This window comes from Lepeophtheirus salmonis, chromosome 6 (assembly GCF_016086655.4).
Source record: "Lepeophtheirus salmonis chromosome 6, UVic_Lsal_1.4, whole genome shotgun sequence".
NCBI classification, from domain to species: domain Eukaryota; kingdom Metazoa; phylum Arthropoda; class Copepoda; order Siphonostomatoida; family Caligidae; genus Lepeophtheirus; species Lepeophtheirus salmonis.
The window spans coordinates 44,470,926-44,486,464 of record NC_052136.2 but is presented as its reverse complement, the minus strand read 5'-3'; positions in this window follow the sequence as shown (position 1 = coordinate 44,486,464).

The window sequence follows — 15,539 nt, the reverse complement described above, 5'->3', positions numbered from 1 at the left end:
TTGGGGTCTCGAAATGTTTATCTTAGCCTATAAAAATAATTGGCTAACTTGGAACCGTTTTGAAAAATATTTGGAGGCAGTTCAACACCCTTAAGGTTTTGAGATTAGAAAAAAAAATGTTTTTCTTTTGATATCATCTATATAGTACATATCAAAGCTTGTGTTGAAAAATAGCAAATTTAGATAAAAAAATTTAAATCATCAACATCTTATGATTTTATTGAGCAAATTCGGAATTATCAGAAAAATTTGTAAAAGGTTGATATAATTTTTTTTTATTTAAATTTGATATTTTTGCTTCTAAATCTTAGAGATATTATATTTTCTGATCATATGAGGGTGATCTGAAAAGTTTCCGACCTTACAAGAGACAAGAGATTATTTCCGATTTTTTATTTTTCAACATAGTCTCTCCTTGTAATTTTAAACTCTTCTCCTAGAGATGTTCCAATCTCTGTAATCTTTCCAAATAGTACTCGGCGTTTTTCTCTGCTAAATAATTGCTGACTAATATCCTTTTTTTTCAACAGTCATTTCCATTATGGGAAGAGATGGGTTGATAATATGCATTAGTCGGATTTTTTGGGCGAGGGGGCCTTTTTTAAAAAGAACCCCAAAACTCTTTTTTTCATTTTAAAGTTAACATTTTTTGGCTGAGCCTTAATTTTAACAAACGGTTTTTTTTAAATAGGAAACTTGGAAATTTTTCCTAAAAATATATAATTTTTGTAGTTAACGACAAAGGTTTCTCAATTTGGGGCCTCCGATCTATGCAGACCACCCCCTGCTGACGCCCCTGAATTAACATGACCACAACTAAGATTCTGGTGTTTATCAAAGTTAGTATAAGTCCTTTATTATATTTTGTAGACTTTATTAACATAAAAAAACTGAGGCATCTTCTTTCCATCAAAAGGCCAAAACTCCAAGGACCATTTTTTGGGACGGCTATTTGGTGTGTTAAGCCCCTTGAACCTTTGCTTTTGTTTCGCAAGCCAATGGTAATTCCAGCAGTTGTGGAATCGATCAACTGTGAAAATTTTCTTGCCCGATAAAATTTTAATAATTGAACCATTTGCCTTGATCCATATGAGGATATTCTTGCACTTCTCGAATCTCCTGGCTTTCATTACCTCTGTCAGAAGGTAGTGTGCGGCCTTGTAAAAGAAACTAATCACAAGTTGTTCTATATAGGCCTTCTGATGGTCCTAGGAGTAATAGAGAAGTCGTTGGCGAGGTGATTCATCAACCTAGTGGGATCCTTTTATATATTCTTCACCAAACTTAACAAGAACTTCTTATCTCTCTTTGAATTATGCCCTCCACTTCTTGAAATCCTGGAGAGGCCTTTTCCATTTTTTTCATCTTGGTTTACTTTAAACAGGCTCCTAGAACACTTAACAATGTCCGTAATCTTCATAATATCAACTCCAGCATCCTGGATATCTGAGATGCGCTGCCTTTTTGCTTGTTGCTCGCATTTGCATCGCCAAAAAATTAAAAGTCAGTGCGAAAATTTAATACTAAAGTTATCTCATAAAAAAGCTTATTCGAAAATACTTCTTTTCTAAAAAGGATATTTCATTAAAATATGTTTATTCTAAAGTGAAGGTGATTAAACTAGCTGAGACTTTACAGATATCAAAGGAACGTGTTGGAGATATCGCGTATGGATATTTGGACATGCAAAAGCTGTGGGAAGAGTGGGTACCACACGAGCTCACAATCGATCAAAAACAACGACGTTTTCATTATTGAGAGCAACTTTTAGCGAAATTTAACCATAGTATGTTAGCTTACAAAATTTTCAGTCCGCCTGTTGGTTTGAATTCAGCCCACTAACGTTGAGAACAATAAAAAGGGAAAAGAAGTAAAAAAATGACAGCTGACAATGAAATACAAATTAATTTTTATTTTTATGATATAACGCCGTGTTATATATTCTAAAATGTTAAATTCTTTCAAGTACTTCCCCCATATTTGGAAAAACCATTTTCCATCTCATTTAATATAAATGAACTGATTAAATTACTTTTAATATATATTTAAATGTCAAAACTCTTTAGAACTCTGTGTGAAGTAGAAATTTTATTTCGACTACTATAAATAGTTATTTTACATATATAATTAATGTTACAATTAAGAAAAATATAATATAAAGTGGTATCCAATCTATCTCTCAATATTTTCTTCAAAAAGAAAAAAAGAAGGCTCGAAATTAACAGCCAAATGATCAATTTAATAATATGGATATTCACAGAATAGGGATAGGTTTTGGGTATTTTGTGGAACTGGGTGGATACGGTAATAGAACTTCGTACTCACGTAGAAACTGGTATTTTATTTCACTCGTGTAATTTGTATATACATACATACATTCCTTGAGTCTTAATTACAAAGAACGTTATATAAATACAGTAGGATAGTAAATAGATTAACAGTGACCACTATAGTCATATAGGTAAGACTATAAATAATTGTAGTTTCGTATCATAATTTTTCTCTAAGGAAGGGACTTTTGTAGAACACGAGAAGAAGTATATTTGTAATATTTATCAACAAAAATGATATCCCTAACAATGATGCAAGACAAAATATAAACTCAGCAGATTATAAATTTATAAGCCTATCATAATTCAAAGATTTAATTCTTCCCCATTTTAAAGCTTACCGCCTCTTTATTTAGGATGATGAGGGAGCCAACTGGATAGAATATGTTTGTGTTACTTACTATGACAAATGTATTAAATAAGATGGTTTTACGTTTAGAGCGAGGTTTTAATCTCATTTTATGTACGGTTTGCCTGACATTTTCTAGACTTTCTATTCTTTTGATATTAGAAATGAAAAGACCACAATCATGAAAGGGTAATGACCAGAAACTTTGCTACCTCCCTTAACTACGGGCGGACAGAATATAGGTACGAAAGGAAGTAAATAAAGATATACTCTGTTCGATTTTATACTTTTTTTTTTTTTTTTCATTTGTTGTCTTTTCGGGCTGAATTAAGACAAATATTATATAATAGATAGTAGATACCTATATTAGACTGTCTCCTTTTAAAGCAAGAAAAGGTATTTTCTTCTGGAGAAATAATATTTACCCAAAGGTAATTGAATATTACATATGCTAATAATTTTTTCCTCTTGAAAATCTTTATCGAATTGTTATGTACACTGTACACAACAAATGAGGGAAGAAAACATTTATCATTTCCAAGTAATTTCATAAGAAATAGTATTTCTTTTCTCTTTTTTTATAGCAAGTAACCAAAGGAACAAGAAAGGATCGATTCACATATTTTTATTGTTAACTTCATGTTATAGCTCATTTATGCATGTTTTTATAACTAATAATATGGAGATGAGGATAGATGGAGTTTTTTAAAAGCATTATACATTTTTATTAGAGAGCCCCTTTTTAGATTTTTTTTCTTCTAGGGATCATGAAAAAACTGTATTGGCATCATAGAAAGCCATTCATGACCATTTTTGATAAGGTGCTGTCATAAGCAGACTTTGAAATTTGTACTGTTATGTTAATACAAGTAAAATAATTCAATATAATTTCATATTAATTGGATTCTAGAGATGTAATTCTTATAGAGTTAAGAAAATATTATAATTGTGAACCCTTCGCATAAATGGTTAAGTTCATTTTTGACCCAAAAAAATGATTCAACTCAACCATTGGTTGTATTAATAAAACCACAATAAAATAAACCAATAAAGTATATTACCAAAGCAATTTAAGCAACCAATTTATGCAAGAATAAAAAGGAAGATGAAAAATGCAAAAAATTTAATTTGCTCTTAAAAATAAAACTATAGATAGTTTCTAGTCGTGTAATACCTATAAAACATATTTAATATTCAAATATGTCTACACAAGTTGTTTAATTACTGAGTAAGCATAATTTTAGTCTTAAGTTGGATTAAGTTACAGATCTGAAATTTATTTTTTGAGTTTTTAAAAATAGGTTATTTAACAATCCCAAATTTAATTCAAGACAGATAAATTCTATTAGAGGGTAAACTTCTGATGGAATGTATCGTATATATATACAGTGTACAAAAAAAGGTATCCCTCAATGATGTATTTATTCCATAATCGTGAAAAAGGCAGAGTGTCCTTTTTGAGATCCGCGCCGGACGATAAATGTTCAGATTACAAACTTCTGAAGCCTGGACTTGTCCTTTTTCTGGAGAGTCAGAAAGAAACTGGAAAGGTCTGTACGGGATTATTTTTCAACATCAAAGTGTGCTGATCACACTATGATGTCAGACTGCCAGAGAGATTTTATTGCAAATTTGGAGAAAAAAAAAAAAAACAGCGATAATGTACCATCCAAATGGATAAGGGCTATTACAAAGGATCTCAACTATTTTGAAAGGCTGATGAGAAAGTGTGTGGCAGATGATTTGCGATATAAATCATACAAGATGTGTGTAGAGCTCAACTTCTGACAGAAAAGACAAACATTGACTTGTTGTCATAATTTTATTTTGACTGTGTTTGCCCTCCAAGCCGAGTGGACCTCAACCCCATGGACTTGTTTGTGTGAGGTACATCTGAAAGATATACCAATAGATCCTCCTGGAACACATATTCCTACTTGGTGTCCGAGATCCTTGAGGAATTACGGAATCTGCCAAAGGAGACTGTCATCAAGACTTGCTCCCATTTCAGACTTCCAATCGAAGCCGTTATTAACTACAAAGGCGATCATATTGAATGATAATCATTTATTTATTTTCAACTTTCATTTGGGTCTGATTTTTGTTAATATTAGAGATTAGTTAAGGAGAAAATTCATATTTTAAAAAAAATAGTTTTGGTTGTTAAATATAGGTCTTGCCCTGTTTATAAATCTAGACCTACATTTATATAATAGCTAAAATTATATTAATATTATTATCTCAAAGTGATTTAATTCTCTCCTTTCATTGATGCAACTCATATAATTCTATGGATGAAGGACGTAGTTTGTAACTCAAACTCGACCATTCACATACTACATCAGAACAGAGGAAGAAGGAATTTCTTCAAAAGCCAGGAAAATTTGATAAGCCTTGGAGAATAACATAATTTATATTCATGATGTTAAAGGTAATGATAATTTTTCAGAAGGGAAGCTTTTCCTTCCTTTACAAAGAATAGTAGGAAGACACAATCCACTAACTTCTTAGCTTATGAAAATAGATTCATACAGAAAAAGTATCTACAATTACTCTATGTAGAAAATCTCTCGGTATTTTAAATTCAACGGATAATACATTCTACCAAAGGGATTGCAGATGGCAGAAAATTCACTTCCCAATTTCAAGTGGCTACGGAATGCATTATCTTCAATAATCATTGCAAATACTTTGGGTTATATGTTCACTTCAGTTGTCCAAGCTTTTGCTTAATGTCCATTATTGCATCTATTAAGGAAGTTTCTTTCATGGAACTTCGAAGGACATAGCTCAGCCATCTTGGTCTGCCAAAATTAAGAAATAATTTTTGTGTGAATGCAAAAGCAATCAGTTTCGGCATTCTGAAATCTATGTCTTACATTGAGCTTTAATGAACCAATTGATACAATAGAGTTAAGAGACATAATTACTAGATGCTGCTTCAATGTATCATTATGAATTTTAAATAATTTTAATAGTTTAAAATAATTCTCTAATAGTAATGGATTATTATATCAATACAAACTACTCAAGTCTGATGGACTTACGTCTTTCAGACAACTTAGACAACACCGAAAACCAACTCTCACCTAGTACAATTTCCTGGTCAGAAAGTCTTGAAGCTTTAGCAGTGTTCCAAAGATAATCAAAGTGATTGTGAGCCCTACATTCCTTTTATCTTGGCCTTCGGTTAAAATGGTCATAGCAAGGAGTTTAAGGCATAACAACCTAAAAAAATTGATGGAGAAGCGGATATTGTCACGGAGCTCTTGACAATTCCAATATGAATAATGCATAACGTATTTTAAATAACCCATTCAAAAACTCACATTAGAAGCTGTTTCGATACCGGTTGGATACGGGCTCTTTCTCTACGACTTCTGTACACTCCCTGGAAGAAGAAAGAAAGTGTAGTTTCTATAAAGATAAAGTGGAAACGTCCTCTCGCCTCTTCGCGGGTTGCCGGGAGTTAGCAGAAATATGGGACATGTTCGAGGAAAGGGTTAGGAGGGCTACGAAGGAACAGTGAAGGAGAGGTACTGACTTGTCTTGATGTCTCCAGGAGCTGACGAAGTATGAAAATAGAGACACTTAATACGGGGGTTTCTTTTTAATGATTGCATAAATAAATGCCAGAGAGTCAAGTTAAACAGTTCAATAATACCAAAATGGATTGAGGAAGAAATGTGTAGAATTGCACTATACCCTTAACCTGTCTCACTAGAGTCACAAATATTTCCAGATCTTTTATTATTATTATTATTCTGTGTGTGTGTTTTTTTTTTTTTTTTTTGTTATTCTTTTATAATAATTAAAGGAACTGTTTTTTTTTTTTTGTTTTTTTTTGTTATTCTTTTATAATAATTAAATGAACTACTTTATGTCGGTGGGGAGAATAGAAGGGTAGGAAGGAAAATTGGATGAAGGGAAAAAAGGAAAAAAAATATCACAAATTGTATAATTGTTCATTATTAATGCTGGGAGAACTTTAGTACTGTAGTGTGAATTATATATTACGCACCCCAAAAAAATGCAGAAGTTGGGTTAAAATTTTTCAATGATAACTTATTTGATGTATTTAAATTTCACTCTATAGTAGTCATTAGCAAGGTTAATAGAAATACAAGGTTAGACCATAACATAATCAAGCTTGCTAGAATTTTCAATTTGATGTATCCTACCGACTGCTGGGTAAGAAATGCAAATTTTTACACAACACGCATTACGTCAATATTAAAAAGCGTGGTGGAAGTAAAACATCAGTCAAATACACGTTATGGTATAACCTTGTATTTCTACTAACCTTGGTCATTAGTAATAATTATTATCTACTCTCGCACCAATTTGTGTGAAGTAAAATAAATTTTAAATAAATAAAAATTGAATTAAAAAAAAAATATATTGTGTATAAACTTCAAAGAGTGTCCGATAAAATTATTGTAGTAAAAAGGTTGCAGACAAAAACGTTGCGGTAATATCGTTGTGTGCATTATCATTGTGAGACAAAAACGTTGTGGGTAATATCATCATGAAGCAATATCATTATGAGCAATATGATTGTGAGTAATTTCATTGCAAAACAATTACAATGTGTGTAATATCGTTGCAATTTATATTATATTTGGACGATAAAACTATTGGATGATGAAGAAACGTGCCAGGATGGAACCCTTCTAATCTATAATATACCCTGGCCCACAGGTGGTGAAGGTGAACTGCTGGGCCCCGAGGCAAAGTTGAATTTATCCGCTGCCGCTTCCCTGAGCATCAAGGTACCCTTATAATATCTCAAAATACACCCTGGCCATAAGATTGTACAGTTGAAGTACTGGGCCCCAAGGGAGTCTAAACTCCACCACTGCCACGTTTCTAAGCACTAAGGAACCGTTATAACATGCTATAATACACCCTGGGACACAGGTTGTGCAGGTGAACTACTGGGCCACGAGGCAAGTTGAATTTATCCGCCAACACTTCTCTAAGCATCAGGGTACCCTTCTTATATCCCAAAATATACCCTGGCCCACAGATTGTACAGTTGAAGTGCGGGGCCCCAATGCAGGTTAAACTCCACCGTGGCAATCTTCAATGCAGGGATATATTCTTGCACTCTGCTCCGATAGAACCCATTCTCGATTTTATAATGATTTGATATCCAAATAAAGCGTCTGTAAAACAGAACTTATATTTAAAATCGTGGGGAATAGCTAAGAGGATAAAAAATGATTTATTTAGATTTTCAAAATTTTAAGAGCTAATAAATTAGACGAATTAGCAAATCCAAAAATTCCTTATAGTAGCATTCATCTTTTTTAAATAGGAAATACGTATTAACAAGTCTTATAAATTCGAAAGAAACATACATTTAAAATACTATATTCCAATGTCTAACAAATATTGGCAAAATAATATTTCTAATTATCCATCAAATGTAGAATAATTGAATGATTGGCCTTATCAGGGGCGTCTGCAGGATTAAATTTTAGTATAAAAATTCATAAATTTTATAAATACTTTTGAGATCCTCACAGAAAAATTTCCTGAGGATCTTAGAGTCATTGCCGATTATTTTGTAGATAATTAAATCGGTAGATATATGGGAAGAACAAGAAGAGAGCCAAGATATCGACCAGCTTTATGGAATATGAATAAAAGAACCGAAGAAGGTTTACCTTGAACAAATAACTCCCTAAAGTATTCGCATATAGCTTTCCAGTCTTCCATGCAGACCCAGAACCCTTCACTTTGGAAGTTTCTCCAAAACATTATTAAAGAAAATGGCTTATAAGAAGTTCTCTTCCAACAAATTATATCTCAGGATCAGTTCCTTTGCCCCCCCAAAAAAAAAAAAATATATATATATATATTTATATATAAAGATAAATAATGCGCAAAATAATTTAATTCAAAATATAAATAATATGCCTTTCTTTATTTTTTAGGTGGATGCGCTATAAGTATAGAAATAAATGTTTAACCTGAAAATCGATTTTTTTTAGCTGATTTTAATATATAATACTTACTACAAAAGTAGAAGGTAAATATCCCGAGTCGTCTCCTACAATGGGGGGGGGAGGGGCCTACTTGGAAGCAAGTAAATGGAAGGATGAAGGACTAAACGAATAAAACATGTATTATTATTGGCGATATTCCTCTACATACTAAAAAGGTCAAGATGGGTGCGTATAAGATTGGTAAAATTATTATAAATACAAGTTGTAACTTAATATGCTACGATATACAAATATCTAAGTAAAAATACATCACTCCTGAACTATCACCTATTACTGATTAATATTATACTTTTAACCATTAAATGTTTTTTCCTTGCTCACATGAAACATATCAACCAAATCCCTAGTTGATATAATATTCAACCAGAATGTGTCAAAGTTAAACAACCATGTTGGTGTGAGTAGATATTCGTATGGTATTGATATTGCACCACCACACGCGCTAAATAGCTAATTAGTCAATAAATAAAAACATTCAAGGGTTAAAGCATTTCTTTATATCTAATTCGGAATAAATGTGACTATTTATTTTATTCTATAATCAAGATATGTCAAAAAGATACTAAATTATTAAAAAAATTCTACAAAGATAATTCCATCTAGGTCTTTCACAGGTTTCTGATCCATATTCTAAATGAGAATAATCCATAATTTTATACATTTACCATTAATAATAGAGAGATTCTATAGTTTATTTTGTCCTTTAAGAATTTTACATTCAATGAAGCTAGCAGAGAGATGATAGAGTACCCAAAAAGATCCGTCCCAACTCGGTTGAAGTCTTCTTCAATGGACAACAGAAATGATAAAGGAAGTGCACAACCTTTTTTAAAGATCCTACTCAAAGAGGACTGACTCATAGATCGAAGTTTTTGAATGCCATCCCAAAAAATATGTTCTGTAAATTCATCCCTCCAAATAAGCTTACGGAGTTGAGTCGAAATCTGATAAGAACCTCAGTTACTCCTTCCAGACTTCTCCAATTTGATTTTGAACACCGCTCTGGTGGGCAATGAGTGATGACGTCAAATAATGACGTAATTTATTTCATAATATTCACCATATTAAAATGTCGCTGAAATTAAGCTTCCCGAAATGAATACTTACTCAAATGAATGCACGCCATATATGTGTATCTAATCATTATGACCATGGGCCAGTCTATACTTATATTAATGTAATAACATTTACATTAATGGCTTAAATTCAAAGTATTTCAATATAATTGCAACACCCTTGACTATTCAATGTAAGGTATGGTAGAGTTAATGTCACTCCAATCTGAACAAGGAGCATCCATTTAAATAAGTTTATTTATGAACAGCAGAGTCCTTATTTCTTCGCCAATTCACGAGACGGATAAGTGTTTACTTCATTGTCGTCATATGGGATTCAAGATGTCATTTTTTTTCTCCGAGACAGTAAGTGTATTTCCTTATAGTGGTGGAGGATGCTAGATATTCCCCTCCTTGACCAAGGACTTTTGTGAGAGGAAGATAAAAACACCAAACTGAATCCTCATCTATTGAAACGACCTTTCTGACTCCATGATTACTATGACACTCGTTTTCCTAATTTCATAATAGGAAGGATTGACCAAAGAGTATACTAGTCACTACTATATCTATCTACGATATCTTTATAATCAAGCACGCTGAGGTTTTCGAATATGAGTTATCACTATATGCATAAGCGTACGGAAATATGGGGATATATTATATAATATATGAGTTTATTTTTTTACCAAAGAAAATAAACTGATATCATACTAGAAGAATGCCGTAGATGATTTGGATCCAGATTGGCCAACTTTAGCTTTTCTTTTATAAAAAAATCTTGTCTTCCTGTATTTCTTGTGCAAATCCATCATGTATAACATCAATATAACTTTAAATACTTAATATTTCATCTTAATTTATATTGTTTTCATATTTTGACTTCAAAAAATAAAAAGACTTCAGCCCATGAACCAAAGTAATTCATTAGCTTAAAATTTGATATTCAAATTTTGAATTTAAATTAACTGATATGATCAAACTGAATCCAATTATTGAACATCCAATAAAATTATTATACAAACGGTTTATAGTAAGCTAAATAAGATTATAAAGTATAGGATCAAACTTATTAGTTCTTTTTTTAACGTTGTGCTTCAGGAATTTGATTAATGGTGTACTCAAAGTACAGACTATATATTACGCATATTATACCAGTAGTTCGTGATACATTTGATTGTATAATATTTTAATATATATATATTCATAATAGATCCAATAAATACTAAATAGTGATGCATGAGATATCCAAGTTAATAAAAACTAAATGAAAACAGCATTAGTAGTAAACTAAACCCACTTAAGAAATAAATAAAATTGATAAATGTCGATTCATTTATTTATTATCATTGAAGATTGATGAGTTGTAGATCTTGTACATAGTATGCGAGTTCTTCATGAGACGATTTAATTTACCCATTAGAATGTTTTGTGATAATTTCAAATATGTGCTTATTTTATATACTATCCGATCCTTCAATATTGATAAAATTCAATTTAAAGGTTCAAAAATCACTATATTTAAAGGGCCTTGTTTGAAATAAATGACAATTTGATATTTCAATTGTTTTTATGCTAATGGAAAGTATTATTTGTAGAATATGTAATTAATTTTTCAATTACAAAAGAGTATTTTGTTTTTATAGGTCTAGTTCAGCTGCAATATGTGTTTGTTTTCATTTGTTGAACTCAAATTACAATTTATCGTAAATATGCCTATTATTTTTGAAAATAGTCCAACAGCTGATGAGAATGACGTAATGGGTAAACAACCATTTAACTTTGGTTCTTTTTACCTCTGGAACGGAGTTGAACAGAGGTTGTGTTTTTGCCTTTGTTTGTTAGTAAAAGTTACCAGGATTATGGCAAAAGTTCCTTATCAATTTTGATCAAACTTGGTATGAATATTATATATTATCTCAGTAAGAGGTCATTAAATTTTGAGAGGACAAGGTCAAAGTTCAAGGTAACACAAAGCGTAAGAAATACATCATCGATCGTAACTTTGCAATAAATTGATATACATAACTCAATTTGTTTGATTTTAAGCAGAGGTTTTGTGCTCTACAGAGAGCCCATTTTAGTTGATTTATGTTTTTGTGGCAAAGGTTGAGATTTGTGTTCAACCCAAGATAAATAGATAATTACTTCCATTACTACAATTTTACGAATATATCCTCTAAAACTCCCCCTAATATTTAATTTTTTTTTTTTTTTTTTTTCTTTCTCAAATAGCAGATGTTGAACTGAAGGTGTACGTATATTGGGATACTTATAGGGAACAGATAGAGAGTAAGTTCTATGATCATATTTCCTTAAACTTACTTTGATACCAAGTACATATTGTGGGGTTAGAGTAAAATTAATGTAAATGATCATTTTCTCAATCTAAGATATGTTCATTATAAGCTTGTTAAATGTGCATTAAATCGGGTTTGACGGTTGATTATATCTTCATAAGTCATGATACTATACAATACTATACATAATAAATGTCCGTTAAACAAAAAGTGAAAATCCAAATTATTTCCGGTCTATAGTCTTTACACACTGTTACGTCGTTTTTGCCCCATCTTTTCTATTTTCTAGGTTGTGCCTCGCAGTTATTGCAAAATTGACACAACTGTCGCTAATGTAAATTTTAACCAATATATTTTCGAGACCCTGGCATTTAAGTCACTTTGTGCTGCTAGAATTACCCTAAAAGCTTACCAGTCGTAAATATGTAGCTTTAAAAATATGTTTTGCAATACTTATAAAGTCAGATAAAACAATAAAGTATGGATTATATTTGGATTCTTTGACAAACTATCATCAATTTACGTCAACAAATTATTCTGATTAATCTTTAGAAGACTCTGCAAATTGCACATAAATTATCACCAATACATAATCGCCATTAAAAATATAGACATTAATAGATTACATTTGAAAGATCATATTAGAGACAGATTAAATATAATATGCAAAATGAAAACTCTCAACTATAAGTAATATCTTTAGGTGTCTCAGCTTATCTCATAAATTTGAGCTTAAAGCCTATAATTGACAGAAGTATGTCTAACAAAAAATTTGGGTTGTATAAATTTACAAGCTAGGAGAAAACCGACGTTGCTCAGACCAAGGAGGGAGCGGTAAATCACATTATTAATGGTACATGCAATTTTCTATTATTTAGACCCCTTTGGTGTGGGCGAGCCTTAGGGAATTCTTTAATGCATTATAAATTTATAATATAGCACCTCTATATTATATAAATGTATAATTAGGAATTTTTAGAAAAAGAATTGTGTTATAAACTTCAAATAACATACCAACATATATGTATGAAAAAGTTTGTCTAAATGAGAAGTCTATCTGTTATTTTGCCAAAAAATTGAAAAATCAAAATTCCCGAAGAAATTATTATAAGCCGTTTTGAACTAATTTTGCACAAAAAAAAAGAATAGTTAATAGTATTTATTGGCATTGTAAAGAGAAACACAAAACTTCCAAGATTTATTTTTACTTTCAAAAACAAAAGGGTTATGAATAATAATGCCGTCGAAAAAATAAAAATCAATAAGTGGTTCATTTTGTAAATATTGCAAAAAGTTATGTAATAAATTGTACCAGAAATTGAATATACTCTGTATTGTTAAGTTAGAAAAATGCATCATTTTGTTGAACTTCTTCTTAAAAATTGAAAATTGACGTTTGATGAAAAAAATTTAAAAATTATCATAGAATGGCATTCAGTTAAATATCAACTTTTATGTGTCAAGTTTACATACAAACGAATTTCCGGACAAATTCCTCCAAACTTTTTTTTATCTACGAATCCAATATTTCATTGGAAATAAATTTTTTTGCACCTAGAAAAACGACATTATAATTTTCACCGATTTCTTATTTTGCCCATATCTTTTATTATTTTAAATAAATTTTAAAAAAGTAAGTAGTTATTCGTATAGTTGTTTTTTGAAACGCCGCTCAATTTTTAATTTATAACTCAACCTCCTATCTACTCTCCTTGAGCTCCAAAAACAAATTATGGGTAAATACACATAAAATCATCCAGTCATGTCACCGTACTTCTTCGATTTTCTTCAAAATATCACCAGAGTTAGCTTTCATGAAAATTAGATGATCCTGAAAATTTGAGCTTCTAACTCTCAGCAGTTCTTGAGATATTCCATTTATAAAAATCAGCCGTTTCGATAATCCTGTTGAAAAAAGCAAAATTTAAAATGACCTTTTGGGTCAAAAAGTCTATTCTAGAAGTACAATATATCTTAAATTTGGACCAATGAAGGTAATTGATACGAGAAATTCAAAAATTGTATTTATTTGGCAGAAAATTTTGGTCTGGCTAAGACGGGTTAGCGCCCAAAGAAACACCCAAGCAAAGTTTCAGCCTCCTAGGCCTAACGGTATGAGTACCCATAAAAGACACCCAAACACAAACTCTATTATACAGGGTCCACGGAAAGTAATTTTAAATTAACTTAATATAATATAATTATATGTAAAATATATTATGTTTAAACTCTAGATGCATCGAAACTAGATCAACAACAAAAGTTTTGAATAAAATTACAGTTTTTTAACTACAATGAAAGCCAAGAGAGTGGCAATAATCAAGGAGTAGCGGAAGGGCAAATCTCGACCAGCCATCTTGAGAAACCTAAACAGCGTTGAGGTCAGCTCCAGTACATTTATGTTAAACATACAAAATTACACAATTAGAATCATATAACTAATAATAATAATAAATTATAAATACAGAATATTAAAATAATAGATTGATCCAAATAATATTTTCTTGTTCCGACATCGGAATTCAGTCAAATATGCCATAACTTTATGTTTCAAACCACAAGCCAGACGTGGAGTTCAATCAAAAAGATCATCACCACTTTTCCTTCATGTGGAAGTTGCTATATATAATTGTGCACAGGATAGATATATCTATACCATTGAGATCTACGGGTAAATTCGTCCCTTCCCGAGGAACCATCATTAATTAATGGAGGATGTTGGTAATGATGTCATTTATAGTAATACCCTCATTGTAAATTGTGAAGTTAAGATAATTTTCAGCATGTTTAGAGTCATCCACACCAAATTACGAAATGGAACTCTGAATTTTGTACCCTCTAACAGTAAGTATTCATTTTTTTTAAATCTAATCATAAAATATGATTCTATTTTATCTAAAATTATCAAGAATGATGATACAAAACTCATTAAATGGCAAAAACAACTGCTTAAATGGTCACAACAACGGGAGTAGTAGCTTTGGAGGGTTCTTAACTTGTTTATCTGACATTAATTTCTTCACTTAAAGACTTGGGTATGATTATTAGGTCTTCCAATATTACATAATCAATAAATATTACTTTTTTATCACTTAAAGATTAGCTATGGTTGATAAGTCCCAAGAAATGGTGTTTAGAAAACTCATAAAAGTCAAAAACAACTGCTTAAATGGTCACAACAAAGGCGGTAGTTACATTAGGTGTAGTATTATAATTTGCAATTGTGCGTCTCCTTCATGATAATAGTATGTTGTTATAGAAGCATAAATAACGGGGAAAATCTATTTTGATGCTTTTAATAAGGAGTAATATCACCGGACATTACTACATAATTAGCTTTTGCACTAAATCTTTACGAGGGATTTAACTCTAACATTTTGTTTATTAGTATATTTATTGTCTAATTATATGATTTTGACATGTAATTTATTATTAATAATTAGTTAGATCTCATCGGTAGAGATATATCTATCCTGTGCACAATTGTATAT